We start from the raw sequence: 18263 nt of genomic DNA, 5'->3' as shown, positions 1-18263 counted from the left end.
ATAAAACTTCTCTTCCATTTATTTTTAGTACTTCAAACTGTATAATCCTCTTTAAGGCTTTACTCTTGTTACCTGAAAATCAAAGATTAGAAAGAAAATGTTTGTCAAATGGTTTCTTGAAAGAGCTCGAGTAATATATTTACAGACATTTTACGGCTTATACATCAAATCTTCGTCATTCTGTTTGCTTTAGCTATCGCCAAAATCATTAAAAATTTAAGCACCTTTTACGGATTTACAAGTACGTTCAACAGTTATTTAAAAGCCATCACTGTAAAGCGAAAGTGAAAATATCGAAGCCAAAGCCCATCATCTTACAATCAAATGGAAAAGATTTGCTTCTTAAATATTTAAGATTTTTTTTCCTTTTTCAAAACATTATTATAACACACTTTTTAGCTTCTAATTGCCTTTGAGGGATTAAAGAATGACTTGTTTTTGCCTTCGTAGCTTTTGTTTCTTTATTTTACATGTTTTTCCTTTCAACTTTAAAATGCAATCTTTGAAGCTAGAGAATGTAGACGATCAGGATTAATTCTACCAGTCCTATTTACCTCACGGCTAAAGGTAAGTATGATACGAATTTGAATTGCATTTAGAAGTTTTTTTTCTTTTAATGGACGTCACTTTAGAAGCATTAAATAAAAAGAAATAAACAATTCAATTAGCTGCATACGTATTTTTTAAAAGAAATTCTTAATTTATTTTTGAAAAAGTTTTAAGATAAACAATGCGGGAGTAATTAATTTTGTAGAGAATGACTTTTTTAGATGTGTCTTGTAAAATAAACACGAGAGTTAAAATCTAGATCAAAAGCTATGTAGTTTTTACTTAACTTTTTTTTCCACTTGCGTTCAATTTATTTAAAATATCTTATCAGATTTACTGAATTTTGGTTAATGGAAGGAATGATAGCTTTTTAATTTAACCATTCTTCAAATGCAGATAACTGTTGATTCAATCATCAAAGTATTTTCTCTTGTATTGTATTATTTAGTTCAAGTAGTTCATTTGAAAAAAAATTAATTTAAAAGATTCTTCAATTGAAATTTTGTTTTCCGTTTTAAATTCTAAAACAAAAGTAAATGTATATTTGATAAAATTCCAAATATTATCTTGACTTTTTAGGAAACTAAACTTCCTTTACTCACTTTTTAAAACAATTTTAATAATTGTATTCTTTATTTAAATAATCTCTAGAGTTAGATTACCCTAAATCAGTTGCCTGAACTCTTTAATATTTTTGTATTTTGTAATAGTACTTCTGGATTCAAGTGTCTAAATAAAACCTGTCCGGATTAAATTTTAAAACACGCTTACCAAAAAAAATTTAAAACTGGAAAATAAAAATTAAAACCTTGTTTTGACTTCGTAAAAATCCTATATGTTATAAATTAGATTTAAAAAAAATTTCATACAATTTTAAATTGTAATCTATAGAATTTATTATTTCTTAAACTAAATAGTAAATAAAAAAAGTGTAATTGAATTTAAACTAAATTTTCCTGCAATTTAGTTAAAATTGAAAGATAAACTAAATTGGGAAACTAGTTTTAAAGTTACGCGTATTTTTACATTTTCCCCTTCCAAACTATGTAATTGTTCGTTTAGAATTTTAATGTTATCGCTCAAAATTCTACAGTTTAAAACTGTTTTCCATGACCTTTCATTTAAAATTTAAAAAAAAAATAGTTTTAATAAATCATTTCTATTCTGAATAGGTTTTCAAACAAACAAGTTTTACAAATGTGCGAACTTCTTTCTAAATTTCATTTATTAGTTTAAAATTTAAAAACTCACACCAAAATAAAAACTATCATTGAGGGACTCATCAGGCTATTAACTATTCCGACTATTTTTTTCAGATTCTGGGCTATCCTGTTGTTATAAAAAGATATGTTTCTATGTTTATTCATAAAAAACAAGATCTTGTTTTGTAACTAAATAGGTTGTGCAACTTATTAATACTATATGTAATGTTTCTAGAACAGTCTTCACTGCGTCACGGAAACTGACCTTCATTTTTTATTTGTCGTTTTTCGCTCTCCCTATTGTAAAACTTTCTCTTTGCAATAAATTCTCTCTTAGAATACAAAAAGAACAATCATGAATTTATGCAAAAGGATTTCAATAAAAATAATCCGCATTTGAGTGTTATACTAGAAAACCCATGGAACACTTTCTTCTTTATCAAATTATTTCGATTTTACATTTTTCAATACATTTAATAAGAACGTGTGCTATAATGTAATTATTAATCAGTTTAAATGTTGTTGACGTATGCTATAATCAGTTTAAATAATATTTATGATTAATATACAATAATTATAATATAATTATATTATACTAATTATAATATAATTATTATAATTTAATTATAATATAATTATTACAATATAATTATATTATACTAATTATAATATAATTAGTATAATATAATTATCATGATATAATTATAATATAATTATTACAATATAATTATATTATACTAATTATAATATAATTATATTATACTAATTATAATATAATTATTATGATATGTTCAATTTAGTGCTCGTAAATGTTTGTTTACGAAACATAAATTCTTACAAAACTTTACATCCTTCTGAAAAAATGTTTATGGTGTAATGGAAACTTTTACATTATTTTGATTTGGTGCTTGAAAATATTAGAAGTGGAAAATTTTTATATTGAAGATTTCAAAAGTGAGCGTATTAATTAAACAGCGTATGTACATTTGTTAAAAATAATTATCTTTAATATTTTTATTGACATAAACAATGCATATACATTTAAAAACATTTATTTTAAATGATTAATGAAATGAGCGCAATTTAAATGAAAATATCAATGCAAAAATCAATTTCTATTTTATTTTAAAACTTAAAATTATAAGTGCAGCTTTATTTTCAGCAAACCATTTATCAGTTTAAACGTAGTTTCTATTGCGTAGTTCTCAAAAAATCTAATTGTGCAGAGCATGGCGAAATTTCCTGTGAAATAACGAGTTCTTTGAAAGATGGTTGTTTCTAAAGTACTTTTTGAGAAAAATATTAATGAGCTTTTGTTGAATTGGAGGAAACGGAAAAGTTGAGAATTGGGATAATTTATACCATTTAATAGCTCCTTTAAAATTTATTCATTGAGTCTTTTTAAAATGAGTTTCAACTGGAAATACTGAAATGCAATTATAATTTTGCAATGCTTAATATTTATGAGATAGAATTTTTTAATTTCAGCAATAATGTATACGTTTCTCATGCTATAATATTCTATAACTTCACCGACAAAAACTTAAATTTTTTTGCAAATGCAATTTTAAATAATTGTTAATTTGAAACTTTATTTCAAATTAACAATTATTTAAAATTTAAACAGATAATATGAACAAATCGGGCAGAATTACTGCCATGTTAAAACTAATTGAAAGTAAACAAAACTGTTACTCATTTTTTTTTCGAAATTTATTGAATTCATAATTTTTAAATTGCTGCTTCAAACCTACAAATGAAAATGTAGCGAATCATTTTCTTTAAACTGCCATTCAAAAGTGGGTGCTAATCGCTGACGCATTGATTCAATAACGTTTACTCATTTATTGAAAAAAACCTATTTATTAACACAGGTTCTCTTTGAGTTACACAGGATAACAAATATTTCGTTGCATTTCTAAATATACTTAGTCTTGCTCAATTTGAGTGTGGGGATTTCAAATCTGAAATTAGTTTCGCACCTACCACTACAATTTTTTCAAATAGCACTTTTTGTTTAAATGTACCATGATAAAACGTTATATATAAAAAAGGGTCTTCGTTAAAGCAGTGACAAACTTCTACGGGAGATAGAACATATAATCAGGCTAAAAATTGTATAGGAACCTATGTCCGAAAATGTCATCGTATTCAGCTAGGGACTCTTACCTATTATAACCTGTTCAGAAGCACGCGAAGAAACAGTTTATAATAGGTAAAAGCCCTAGTAACGTATGACGACATTTCTGAGTACGATTTTTAATTGATGATGTGCCTTAACTCCCCTAGAAGTTTGTCACAACATTTACACGACCCCCTGTTATATCTAACGATTTTAAATTGTAATATTTCTTATAAAATTAGACTAAATTTGTCCTTTTAAAAAGAAATCGAGCTTGGAAGAAGAAACCTGTTGCAGATTTGAAATCAGCTGTGCAAAAGTATCTACGATCTGTTGAAAACTCTCCAGTGTCCCAGAAAATTGCTCTCCAGTGTTAATTTAAATTACGTATTGTTCGGTGTATAAGATGACTTTATGAACCCTAAAATTGCAATGAAAGTTGGACGGTCCAATTATTCACATTAGCATAATTTTTCACATAACCAAATACAAGCATAATAAAGTAACGCTATTATAACACAATCAGAACTTTTATATAAAAAAAAAAGTTTTTTTAGATCATGATTTTTCCTTGTCATTGTCATAGTACTTTACTGGGTATTTGACTTCATGCTTCTTTCGAGTACCACGAAGTATTATTTTTGTTGATGCCCATTGAATTGCAAATACTACATTTTTAAAATAATATTTGCTTATTAACAATACATCGAAATTTTTTATCGACCCTGAATGATCTGGCATTTAAAGTCAATCTCTTAAAAAACGAGTTAAATGCTTGGGATTTAGGAAACATTTTGAAGAGTTTAATTTATTTAATTAAAAAAAAACTTCTATATTAAAAGAGTAAAAAATAAATATTATTCTTTCTTGAAATTATTAAATATTATATTTTGCATATCTTTAAATAAAAGAATTTTATTTAGTTGTTAAGTTGCTATTTTTTTTTAAATTGGAATTTTCGTTCAGCTTATACACTGAATGCACTAAAAGTCTACCATTTTAAAAGTAAAAAGAATAAAGGATCAAATTACAGACCAAATGTGCAAAAACATCTACTATTTAAAAAGTTTAAAACAGTTGGGGTCAACTGGCATAATGGGTCAACTTGTACAAATAATACGATGCGTGTACTGTTCACCCTACTGCATTATTAACAAAAGTAAACATCATTACAATTATTACTGTATATTTAGCATATTCAAAAGCATTTCTTTTTTTAAAAAAAATTATGCTTTATTTTCATACTACTGCTATATGCTTTGTATTCTTACAGTAGTTCGTGAAACAAGTTTTTCTTAAAAGGAATGCACTAAGTGCTATACCCTAATCAAGCCAAAGTTTTATACAGGGCTTTTTCTTTAACTTTTTATGGAATGACCAGCCTTAAGAAGAAATTTTTAGTATGTTTTTAGCTGTTTCTTAAAGATTTAATAATAATACGCTTTTTTTATTATTAAAAAATCGTGACTTAATAAATATAGTCCAGAGAAAGGCTTCTTTAAGAGTAACTACTAATCGACCATATAGCTACTAAACTATATGCACTGTCCTGTTAAACTTCTTTTTTATGGTTTTGAAACCATGATAGTTGTAAGTGGAAAATAAAACGCACAGTTTTTTTTCATGATTTTTTAACAATAGGAATTGTTAATGGTTTCAAAACCGTAAATGTAAAAAAAAATGTTTTTTACCGTAAATTTAACGATTAATTGGATGAACAGAATGCTGCTGGTTATTTTACCATAACTTTAGAATGAAAATTTAAACATTTCGTGACAGAATTTTATAGTTATACTTTCTTTCTCCAATTTTTGTTTATTTCGTGACTTGCATTTCAGCTTATTAATTGTTTCGAAACTTTGATGTAAGCTTTACATAAGGATTTGAAAGATTACTAAGGGTTGTTTGATTAAAATAAAAATGACAAAACATTTGTTTTTCTTTTAATGCATTGAAAAACATAATTTTGTGAAAAAAATGCATCATGAGCATTTTCTCTTTTTCTTACAAATATTGCTGAGAATAAATAAACACTAATCCCTGTGTTGATTTACATTATAGATATTTCATTTTTTCTGTAGATATTTCTGTTGACATTTGAGGCTATTTCTTTACTTTTTTTTAGCCCATGTTTTTTAATACAGTTTTCTTGGGTTTATCATAGTGATTTATTTGAAATTTAAGCAAAATGAATGTAGTAAGAAATTTAGTATGAGTTCATATTTTAAATTTAAAAAAATATAAATCTCCAATATCCGATTTAAAAAAAATTGAAAATACTTTAATTATAAATAAAGAAAAATAAACAACAAGATGTAGATATTTTTTCAATCTTTAATGGAAAACTTTTTATTCAGTCACTCAAGTTCAAATACATTTTTTTAAACTTGTAGTGGATGTCACTTTATGTTAATAAATTTTTTTCAAATATTAATGCATTAATTAAACTTACTTAATTAATTTAAGTTTTATATGAGAGAATTTGTTTTTAATTATTTAAGAAAAAGTAACTGAAATCAGGATTTTCTTTGTTGATCTAAGTTGGAATTGACTTTATTTACTTTTTTATGCTACTTGTTTTATTTACTTTTAAGTCATAAATTTCCCATTGTAACAGATTTAACAGCAGTTCAGATTGCTGCTTCCCTTCCAAATTCACCAACCTCCTAAACGCCATCACAATATTTTCAGTCTACCTCTAGTCGATGAAATGCTAGGTTGTGTCCATGTCCGTGATACCAGCAAATGTTTCATTTCATTTTAATAATTATTATTCGTATAAGTGTATCTCTATGCGACTGTTTTGAGCTCTATTTTATATGTTTTAATAAACTCAATAAGAGACAAACGTAATCTTAATTTCCACAGCACGAGCAGTTACACTATGGGTTTCATGCATTTTAAAAAAATTTCTAAAGCAATTTCCTAATTTTTTTTTAAATTACCTAAATGTTCATCTCCTGACCAATCCAAAACTTTTCATTAAACTTAGTTAATTTCTTTGAAATTTGTATCCCAACATTCAATATTTAAAAAGTATCTCAATAAACTATATATGCTTAAAGATTAAATATTTTAGTGAAATTCTTTCATCATTTAATTCTCCAAATTGTATCATTTAAAAGTTCGTCCATAAGTCTTCCTATCACTCTCCTGGTGTAAGAAATGCTTCTATAATTTTAGGAAAAAAGAGTTTCTCGCTTGGTTTCGCGCTTGGCTACCCTGCTCATTTCAGACTTTCTGCTCGATTGATAAACTGTTCTAAAACTCAGATTCACTTGTTGTTCTCGTCCGTAGATTTGAAGCTCAAAGCTGAGGGAAGTAACAGTTTGCTAAAATTTTGTTCCTTATCTACCCTATGTTTACTTTAAGTGCCTTATAAAGTATAAGTATGATTTTTTTTCAGATTTTTTAAAACACTTTTAGCTTTTTAGAATGGCCGACAGGACTGTGCAGGGAACAGGAAACTGACCTTGCATCAGAAAGGTTCTGGTTTCGAATCCCGGGCAAGGGATGGATGTTCCTTCAGCTTCTGTACTATCTGTCCTTACTGAAGGAGCAACGTTGGTCCCCTTAATATGGTGCCCCAGAAAGAGTGACCAACAAATCTGTCCTGTAAATTCCTGAATAGACGAAATGTTAACACAGGTAGGCATTGGAAATTAAAAAAAAGCTTCTTAGAATTTTTGAATTAAAAATGTCTAGCTTTTAGAGAATCGCACACCCTCACTTTAAAAATGGTATAATTTAATTTATAAGAGCAAACAAATTGCAAAATTTATTTTCTTCGTATAAGATATACATAGCTTATGTATCTCATAAATATAGAAAGTCTGACGGAAATCAAAGGTACAAAAACTTTTTTTCCAGTGAAAGCCACAAAAGTAATTTACCATGGTTTCATGCCCTTAAATCAGCGATGCTTCTTTTGTAAATTCATATACAAAAATGCTTAATTTTTACCTCTGAAGTCAGATGTACTGCTATCTAGAGTGTTCTTAGGGGGTACGAGGATTTCTGAAGGGAGAGGACACTTTTTCCTTTATTTCTCAAGAAAAAAAATATTTGTTTTACTCAAACCTTAAACGTGTCAAAAATTTAAAAAACCATGAAATGTGTAAAATATTCATTTAAAATGTTTCAAAACTTAATCTTTTGTGACCGGATTTTCGAAAATACCTATCAACCGTAACTTCATGTTGGACACATTTTTTCGAAGCTAATGCAACTCATTCACTAAAATTTTTCATTCTGCAGCTAGATAGAATTGACAAGATATTGAACGAAAGATTTAAAAAAAATAAAAGAAATTGACTTTTTTAAAAGTTGCGAACGAAAAATAAGTTTTCCGGTAAAATTTAGACCATATATTGCTTTGCAAAATAAGTTGCCACCAAAGAAAAAAAATATTTGAGAAAAGAGTTTTGAAGAGAACTCCATTTCTCTATTTTCGCTCTCGGCGGTCGTGCCTAATGGAGAGTTTCTAGAATCTCACGACTTTCAGAACTTTATTTCTATTGACAAATTATATTGTCGTATGATAAAATATTCAAAAAGAAAATTAGGTGTTCAGATATTTTAAGACTCGTGTTAAACCGTGTTGTGGTTTAATTTCCTTTTTTATCAAATAATAAATTGTGAGTTCTAAGAGGGAGGTTTTAGTTTCGTTTCAAATATATTACCAAACGATAATAATATAAAATTTAATGAATGTTGCTAAAATGACTTAAAGGGACATTACGAAATGTCAACTGAATCGATAAAATACCAAAAACTATCCTAGCATTATCAATTCCAATCTATAAATAAAAGGATTTCACATAGATTGCTATGAAAAATTTGCAAAGTAGATTGCTATGCAAGATTTGTTTCAAAAGATTTTGTAATCACCATTTTGCATAATTTTTCTATTTATCAGATTTTTACTAGCCTTTCATTACCAGATCAGCATCATCGGAAAAACCAAACGTTATACTGTACGTTGTGCTTCATTTTTAAAAAATTATAAATAGTAAGAAAAATTTAAGAAAAAATAAAATTTGTAAAAGAATATGAATTTGTTACAAGTATGGTTTTCTTTTTGAAAGACAATCTAGATAAAAGCAAAAATTCTTTAATTAGTTACCGAACTGAAATTACAAGCACTTTCCTCGCATGAACTGAGGTTGAGAAGGCAGAACACTTTCATTACAAGAAACTCTGTCTTTAAAAAAATCAACAATAGAAAAAAATAGAAAATATGGAAAAAAATAGAAATAAAGAAATAAAAATAAGTAGGAAAGTATTATTGTTATATTATTAATATATTATATTGTTATGGTTAATATTAGATTCAATCGATAAAAAAAGGGCACAAAAGTTAGTAAATATAAAGTATTTAGTCTCTTAATTTTTTACTCTAAAACCCACCTTTTGAAATTTATCGATATTACAGATTCTGAGATACATAAATTCAAAATGAAATCAGCCGATTTTCTTTAAACTTCGCGTTACAGTCTAGAATATTATTTTATCCCGAATGTGGAACAGATGATCCTTATCAGATTTGTGGCTAGATTTATATTAAAGTTTGACCCCATCTCAGAAGACAAGGGTACCCCTAGGTCAAGAATCATAGCAAACTTGCATTTGTCGAGGACTTCCACAGAGTTGCCTGTATTCTTCTTCCTCTATAATCTTCAGCATCCGTAAGGAATTGAACCTAGGTTTATTCATGGAAGTCCATAGTTCACATCTCTGAGCTAACTTGGCAGCAATTTTCCAATCCACCCGTCTTTAACACCCACCTCTCATGATGGGCATTTCTTTCGCATAAAAAATTTGATTCTTGACTTTTATTTAGTTCAGGTAGCAAATCTCAAAAGAAATAAAAGTTTGCTACCAGCTACAGCCAAGAATAAACTCTCCAAAACAGAGAGCTAGTCGTCAAACGCCACTGTATTATGAATTATCAACCCGCCACAGTAGAGACACATAGTAAAACAATTTAAAAAATCATTTATGTAACTTTTATTCCATATAAATTCCTTTTATTAAATTTTTTGACATATACTGTGCTTGCATTTTGCATTTGTTTTCCTTTTATTTTCATTTTCAAATATCTAATTGATGGGAAAGAAAATATTTCTAACTTTAATATTGCCCTTTATAAATTATATTCATAAGAGAGTTTGTATATATATATATATATATCTAGCAATTATATGAAGTGTTTAAGGTCATACAGATAAAATAAAACGATTCCGTTATTCTGTATAACAATCGAATAAACCATCAAAATAACTAGTTCCTATAGATTTTCTGTCATAACGCAAGAACTGCCAATTGTCGCAGTACCTTATAAATTATGCAGTGTGTTTTTATTTAAAGAAGTTATAAATATAGGCTGGATTCAATATTACTGACGTCGCCACTGTCTCTCTAATGTAAATGCCTTCAATGAAAGAAATTGATCCATTGTATTAATTGAAATTCTTTTTGGACACTTCTCTATAATGATAGCTAATTTTAAAATATTAAAAATACGTTTAGAAATTTTTATTTCAGTCAAATACTCACGGTATGAGAATATAAGGCATGAGAGCATACAAGCTTTTGTTAAATTTTATTTACTCGTGGGGTATTTCAGAATTCCCAACCTTAATATATATTTTTTAATTTTTTTTATTTCCACAAAAGAAATTTACATTTAAAGTTAGTGATTTGTCCTACTTTGAAAACACTCGTATCATTTAGGTGGATATTAAGAATTGCAAAACTGATTTTATACCAGGAAAAAACTAAATAGTACTTTTAAAAATCGCCTTTCACTGCCTCTCGATGTACTTAGGCAGCGGAAATACATTTAAACTTCTAATTTTTATCTTGCTCAATAATGATTTATCAGATTTTGATAAAGTTTTTTTTTATTTTTCTCTCTAGCTTCTCTATGAGTTGAACTAACACCTTCTAAACGAAGGAAGGCCTCTGAACGGACCAATTCAGTAGTCCGACGTAAAGAACATAAACTGCGCAGTGGGGATTAAATACGAAATATGTTACCACGTACTTGCTACAAAACTGCACAGCGAGGAAAAATACAACAAAAGATGTCACTGAGTTCGGACTACTAAAAGATCGGATTTCTCGTTTATGGTAACCCTTTTTTATTCCGGGCGGAGTTGGTAGAACTTGACTTCTATACGGTTGAACGGGAAACGTACACATGCACCAACATTAAAATTTAGCTTTTTTATTTATTCATTTCAAGAACCGCACAGTACTAAGTTTGCAGGGTCCACAAGTTTAATATAATAGGGCTCGCAATCGGGTTCAATTTCTTAAAAAAGAATGACAAATTTCTTTATTTTACAAATTGCTACTTTCATTTTGAGCATTTGAAGAATCAAATAATCATGATTATTATGACCATATTCTCTAAACATAAAATGAGTTAAAAATCTATACAATTTTAAAAATACTAATCCCATGGGAATAAAACAACGTTGTATTAAGAACTATGTGTACTCAAATAATAAACTAAAGAAGAACGAGAAAAAAAATTTTGAATTACACATTTATTAAAAGAAAATAAAGATTCTGAGGGGATGTTCGTATAAAGCACCTTCAAATGCATGCATAACGAAGCAAAAGGATGGAATATTCAAACAATTTTAATGTTATAAGACGCTAACTAATTTCGCATATTTATCCCTTTCAAAATTCTGAGACTATACCGAGAGGATAAAATGATTAAAATAATACAAAATAAAATCATTATTTTAAGATTTAAATAAATAACAGTTATCTCACAAATTGTTTAAGCTAGCACGTCTCATAAACAAAATATTTTTGTAACACTTTGATAAATGCAATTTTGTAGAGAAGTGGGATTCAAAGTTAGGATTTATATAATTATAAAAAGATAGCTCTTTCACAATATATGTATGTTACTTGCATGGAAATTAAACACGCATTTATATTCTATAACAATGAAAGTAATGTCTTATAAAATTAATTATCATTCTGATCATAAAAAAAGCTTCAGAGAATAGAGTTTATAAGAAAATATTTAAGTTTAAGTTCCATAATAAAATATAATCCAATTAACATTGTTTGGCTAAAATAGTAAAGTTCTTGTGACAAGAATATCTATTATGATAATGATAAAAACAACAACAGCTAATTTTTAGTCTTTCAAAACAAAATAAAAATTTGACGAGTTTTAAAATTTTGTTTAAAGCGTTTTTTGTATATAATTATTCCAATTATTTTTCACTGTCGTATTTATTTTTCCTTTTAGCATTGTTTAATTTTAATTGATTGTTAAACATTTACTTCTTGATAGTAATTAAAGCATACAAAATCTCTGAAAAATATATCTCAATCACGGAAAAAATAAATTGAATGTTCATAGATAGAAAATAAAAACGACAAGGAATTTAATGTAGTTTAAGTTAGGAATATAAATTTCCTTACAACGAAATATTCTTCTGAAATATTTTCAATGGCATACTTATTTATTATTTATTAAAAGAAGTGATTAATTAAAAGAATAAAAAGTAGATTTAGTCAGAAATAGGAGAAGCAATTCAACGCCAGCTTTATTAAGTGTTTTTTTTTTAAACTAAGACTTTTTAAAGAGTTCATTAGTTTATTAGTTTAAGAAAAAAATTGTAACTCTTCATAACGCTTGATATCTTTTTTCCTCATTAAATATTCAATTATATATTTTATTAATTATGTTATGAGACATGGGACTTTAGTGTTTTAAGTACCATTACTTGAATACTTAATCAAAAATAACAAATTTAAATCGACCCAGATGATGTATAAAGAAATTAAATTGGGGTATATAAAATTTTTCAGTAAGAACCACGCTTATTTTTGGATATTTTGTTATAAATCTAGTAAATAAATGCATAGATAAAGATTGTAAGAGATAGAGAAAAAAAGTTGTATCAAAATATAACGAATCATTATCGAGATGATCAGCAAAAAGAAGAAATTAGAAACTTCAAAATTAGTTTGTCTGAAAAAAATTCATGGACGTTTTCTCAGAAAGTTAACTGATTTTAATGTTCAAAAACCCAATTTTACTATTCATTTGTATTTTCTTCTTCGAAATACGCTTGTATTTTTTACTCCATATTTTATAAGATTTCTGCAAAAGAAAATAATGAAGTTTTGTTTTGCCAAAACACCATAAAAAAGTAATTTAAAGTCATTGAAGATTTCGATTTGGAGCATTTTAGAAATATTTCACTCATTTTGGCATTAAATTTGAAACATTTGATATTTATTTAAAGTCATGTTTCAGTCGTTTTATTCGTATAAGTTATTAAAAACAATTTATAAAGAAATATTATTCTTAAAATTTTTTATTAGAATATGCTCTCCACTTGTTACATCATCAGGAATTCCCATAATTCTCCTTAGAAAACATTTACTTATTTTAAAATTATTAAAAAAAACGCTTAAAAATATCATGTTGTGCTCCAAAACTTCAAAGTTTCGGCAACAGGTTATAGAAAAACGAAACGCAATTGATTAAAAAGCAGTGTTTAAATACACGCTAGCTACTTGTGGCATCGAAACAATAACACTGATTTTCAAAGCATAGGAACAATTTGATGTGTGAAAATCAGCGAGTCACCAAAATGTTAGATAAATTGTACCAGTAAACGTTGAGTAAAATGCACGAAAAAAGGGCGCTTAGCGGTCACCACTTGTTGAATAGTAGAGAATCTTTGAATATCATATTTGTTTTACATTAATATTACAAACTAAAATTATACCTATCATGAGTTGAAACTAATTAAATTGAATTTTGGTAAACGAAATAAACAGAAATATTAACATGGTGATAAATATATGCAGACTTTAAACAAAGAAAAAGATTTATATCTAAAGAATTTATCTCTTGACATCACACTCTCTATAAAAATTAAATAAATTATGTAATTTATTTCAATTTTAATTTTTTAGACCCCAAAATTTCGATAAATTTGCTGCTGCGAAAGAAAAGATGCTCAGATGCGTCATTCTGTAAAATTGATAGATTTACGGCTTTATAGTATGATAATATACGATTTTGAATTGCTCAAGGAGTAGTTTTCAAGACCGTTTTTTGTACAAATCTGCAATGATTTTTATTTTATCTATGAAATATTTTCTTTCTGTGTCTTCTATCTAACAAGGCAATTCCAGGAACTTCAAAAGCACCCATCTTGAAACCATACTAAGAAACAGTTTATTGTAAGATTTTAAGTATCGCTATACTCCAAGCTCTTCAAATATAATCAATTTTCATTTCAATAATTTAAATTATAACTCTAATTCCGTTGGAAACACTTAATTTAAAATCATAAATACAAACTTTACAAAACTAAGCATAATACTTAAATATCATTTAACGGAAAGAACTTTAATTTGTTTTTAATCCAAACAACAATGAATTCTTTTTAGACCTTAAAATACATATTTCATACCTTAGCAAAGAATTATATAAATAGTTTATTTTAAGCTTACAGTAAATAAATAAATAAATGAAAGTCAATAAAATTATAAGCATTTGTAATAGAGAATTAGAACAGCAACTAAATACCATAAAAGCTAAAAACCATAGCTAAAATCATTGAATTCAATATAATTTGTAAAAAGATAAATTGGAAATGCTCAGTACTTTCTAAAAGAAAAATTGAATCAGACATAAGAAATGCATTTTACTTATTATTTTTAAAGGAGCTATTTTTAAAAATTATATTTTAAATCACTTTAAAAACTTTGTTTTAGTCATAGAAATAAAATAAAGTGCCAAATGTTTAAATATCATCTTTTTGGATCATGTTAGGCCATATAATCATTTGTTTAGAGGTAAAAAAGTATATAATATATTTTAAATGTAGCTCTTTTTCTTTAAAAATAATTTAAACAACTTTAAATAAAAGGTTTAATCATTAGGATCAAATATAGCACCGAATGTTTTAATTATGATTTTTCTTGAAATGCATTTATTAATTTAATTCTTCATTTTTTATAAGTCAGTTAATAGTTTCCGTTTCAAAATTAATCATACAAATTTTTTAAATAATTTTTATAATATATAACAATACAAAACAAAAACTTTAACTATGTTACCCAATTTATGGCAAGTATTTCATCTTCAAAAAATAAAAATATTCCTCTATAAAATTAGAGAATACTTTAAAAATCGATTAGAAATGTGAGTTTAGATGAGTTTGGTTTGTATACATAAAAGTAACACACTGAAATTAAACACATTATTGAGAAAACCGATATGAAAGTTTGTTAATTATCTATGAACAATTTAATTATACGGTTTAAAAAAATTTCTTAACAAGAGAAATGAAATTCACTTACCTAATTTATGGTACGGACTTCGTTAGAAGACAATAAATATTCCTCACAAAAGTTAGAAAGTGCTTTAAAAATCGCTTAGAAATGCGAGTTTTGATAAGTTTCTATACATTTATATATCACACTGCAAGTAAACACATTATTACGAAAACACATATGGAAGCTCGTGCTGAGGTTACACACAGAAGAAGCGATCAATTACAAGATGTGCAGCAAAAAGTGCATCAAAAAATAAACATTGGTCGATAGCATTAAAAATAACAACTACAGCTGTCAAAACTACGGTAGTACAGCCCTGATTCAGCTAAGAGGCTTTACTAAAAAGTAGTCCTCCACTACTAAAACTACAGGGCCCGCGGGAACGTATACTATAAATCGTCACATGCTGTTGAGTACTCCTGATGTTCAACAAGTAGGGAGAAAAATTATCCGGTAGCATCGGCCGCGGAGCGCTGTCTGCTATTTGGGCCAGATAGGTCCGGAAGGAGAAGAGCACAAAAGGGTTGCCGGATCTGGATCGCCAAAGAGAAAAGATCTAGGTGTGAAGAAAGTTCGACGGTGAAGGAAAGAAAAATCTTTGAAGTTTCTTTATCTAGGATAACAAAAGTTTGTTTAACGGGGGTAAATAAAAAAAAGATGATGTTTTCAGGATCTAGCATTTTTCTGATTCTGCTTGCCTTTTTTTTCTTTTTTTTTGTACTTGGTTACTTAGACATTTTTTTATTTTACGCAATGTAATTCTCAATAACTTTTTCAAAGAACAGTTTAACTTTCAATTAACTTCCACGTGTGCTAAAAGGCGATAAAATGATACGAATGCAAAAATATGTTTCAAGAGGAGAGAAAAATATGATTGAATTTAGGTTTTATTATTCGGTGAAAATTCAAATGAAATAGGTATTTTTAAGAACTGCAGATGAAACTAAACTGTTGACTGGCATTGCGAATTTCTGGTAAAATTATTTTTATTGATTTTGTTTTAAAAATTATTATTTATTTTGTTTTTATTGTTACATATACTTGTGAGCTTGTATGTTCATTATAAAGCATGACTAATAAGATCTTGCGAAGTTGAAGAACGGGCAGCACAAGGTAGAGAAGGAAATCAAAAAGGTAGAACTTCAGCCCACTACCTCCATATTACCGAACGTTCGCCAGAACGACGAGACCATCAGCGATAGAGACACCAAAATATATTACATTATTCAAAACAAATAATATGAAAAATTTATCAGTAAAAGTAATATGGGGAGAAAGTAATCTTAATGTTTCTCAGCTGGAATCAAAATCTACTAGCAAGCGTTCATTTAATTGAAGGATGCTATTGTGGCTGAAGAGTCATCCATCTACCAAACACTCAGAGGCCAGGAGGCACAAGGTTCAAATCTCAGAATTACATCCAGGATGTACCCTTTTTTTATAACGTCGTTGTACAGCCGACCCAATTTTATGAGCTTACGACTACTAATGTTCAACTCCATAGCCTTGTAATTTTGAACCCAATCTAGAAGGCAAGGGAACGCCAGAATCGAGTATTGTGAGAAATATGCCTTCGTGGAGGACTTTTTGATGGAGCTAACCCGCTTTTGCCTTACATGGAGAGGAAGACCACACACAAGAACCTCCCACGGTTAGCCTGGCGGCAAGGGATCTCTAACCCATGATCAGTCTACAACTGAGGATATTTCACGTCAGCGCTCTTGTGGGTGCAAGCCGGATGCGAAATTCGTATCGACTGGGATTCAAACCCGGTTCTCCTCATTGGAAGGCGAACGCTCTATCCCCTGAGCCATAGCGGCTACCTTCGTAGGATGTACCTTTGTGCAGACTTTCTATAATTTGTGATTTGATTTTATAAGACATTCACTGTATTGGAGAGATTCTGAAATTGTGCCCACTGCTTTTGGGCCGATGACTCTAGATCATTAGCAAAGGGAAAATATTCCCCTGTCATGTAAATCCGAGCATGCTGGTTTTGTCTATACGAACTCTTAATGCAGACTGACATGCAACATACAATTTTTTTAATTGATATCAAATAAATTTTGTAATATTTGAATAAAACCGGGTAAACATTCCCTATTATTCTCTGACGTTTATGCAAAATATGTTCAGTAGAATTAGAAAATAGTTCTGACTAAAATTTAGGTTACTGATATTTCATAAATCCAAACTCCAATGCATTAAGGCTACATCTTAGCTCCTTATCTCCCTAAGGCTACATCTTAGCACCCTTACATCTTAGCATCTTTAGGATCAGTCCACTAAGGGACTTAGTGGACTGATCGTAAGACACTGTTCCTAATAGAACACCAAAGGCAGGCATCATTGACTACGGTCAGTGTGCGGGTGGATGACCACTTTGATCAGGCTACGAAGGAACCGGGGGTGTGCGGTATTGGTCCTCGCTAAACTTTTCTACCATTAAGAGCTCAACTTCGCGCACAGATCGTCAGACTACCAAAGCAGGGGAATCATCCGCTCCGCAGAGCATATAAATTGTGACGGCATGTCTTCGGATTATCCTCAGGGATTTTTCGCAGACAGTCGCCCATTCTACAGGTCTAATGTGACATAAATAAACATCAAACAAACATCTTAAAACACCAGCCTTTTTATAAATTTTTCATTTATTTTATTTATTTACTTTAGCCATTATATGGGCTTGCATGCTAATTACAAAGAAAGAAAATTAAACCCCTTTTCCACCCTCTCAGTATTCTTAAAATTATAAAGAAGCTATTAAATATAAGCAAATAATAGTAAAGTAGCAGATTCCCATCACTTCATATTTTAAAATAGAAAAACAGTCAGCTTTATTTTGAAGAACTAATATAATTTTGAAATTCTCCAATGATTTTGTAACGTGTCAGAATTGAGTTCAGATACTACCGTTCCATGTCCATTTTATTCTACACATTAAGTTGACAGTGAGTCCAATCTATGGTAGTTGGCGAATTCTGGTAAATAAAGCTACTCAACGCTAAATTTAGGAAATGTAAACCAGATATCACAGGATGGGAATCAAGCGG

The 18263-nt window shown here is 28.4% G+C and overlaps 1 protein-coding gene across 1 annotated transcript in view; it reads right to left on the bottom strand.

Annotated features, from left to right (window-relative positions):
• LOC107449199 (voltage-dependent calcium channel type A subunit alpha-1) overlaps positions 1-15692 on the bottom strand; it is a 345775-nt gene extending 330083 nt beyond the window's left edge. Inside the window, exon 1 of the mRNA XM_087159475.1 lies at positions 15235-15692. The gene's annotated coding sequence lies outside the window, so the exon portion shown is untranslated. The remainder of the gene's footprint in view (positions 1-15234) is intronic.
• Positions 15693-18263: the final 2571 nt, after the last annotated feature.

Source organism: Parasteatoda tepidariorum, chromosome 3 (assembly GCF_982258835.1).
Source record: "Parasteatoda tepidariorum strain Cologne lab strain chromosome 3, Ptep-v5.0, whole genome shotgun sequence".
Taxonomy (NCBI): domain Eukaryota; kingdom Metazoa; phylum Arthropoda; class Arachnida; order Araneae; family Theridiidae; genus Parasteatoda; species Parasteatoda tepidariorum.
The sequence above is the reverse complement of the archived record's forward strand: the minus strand, read 5'-3'. Positions and strand labels throughout refer to the sequence as shown.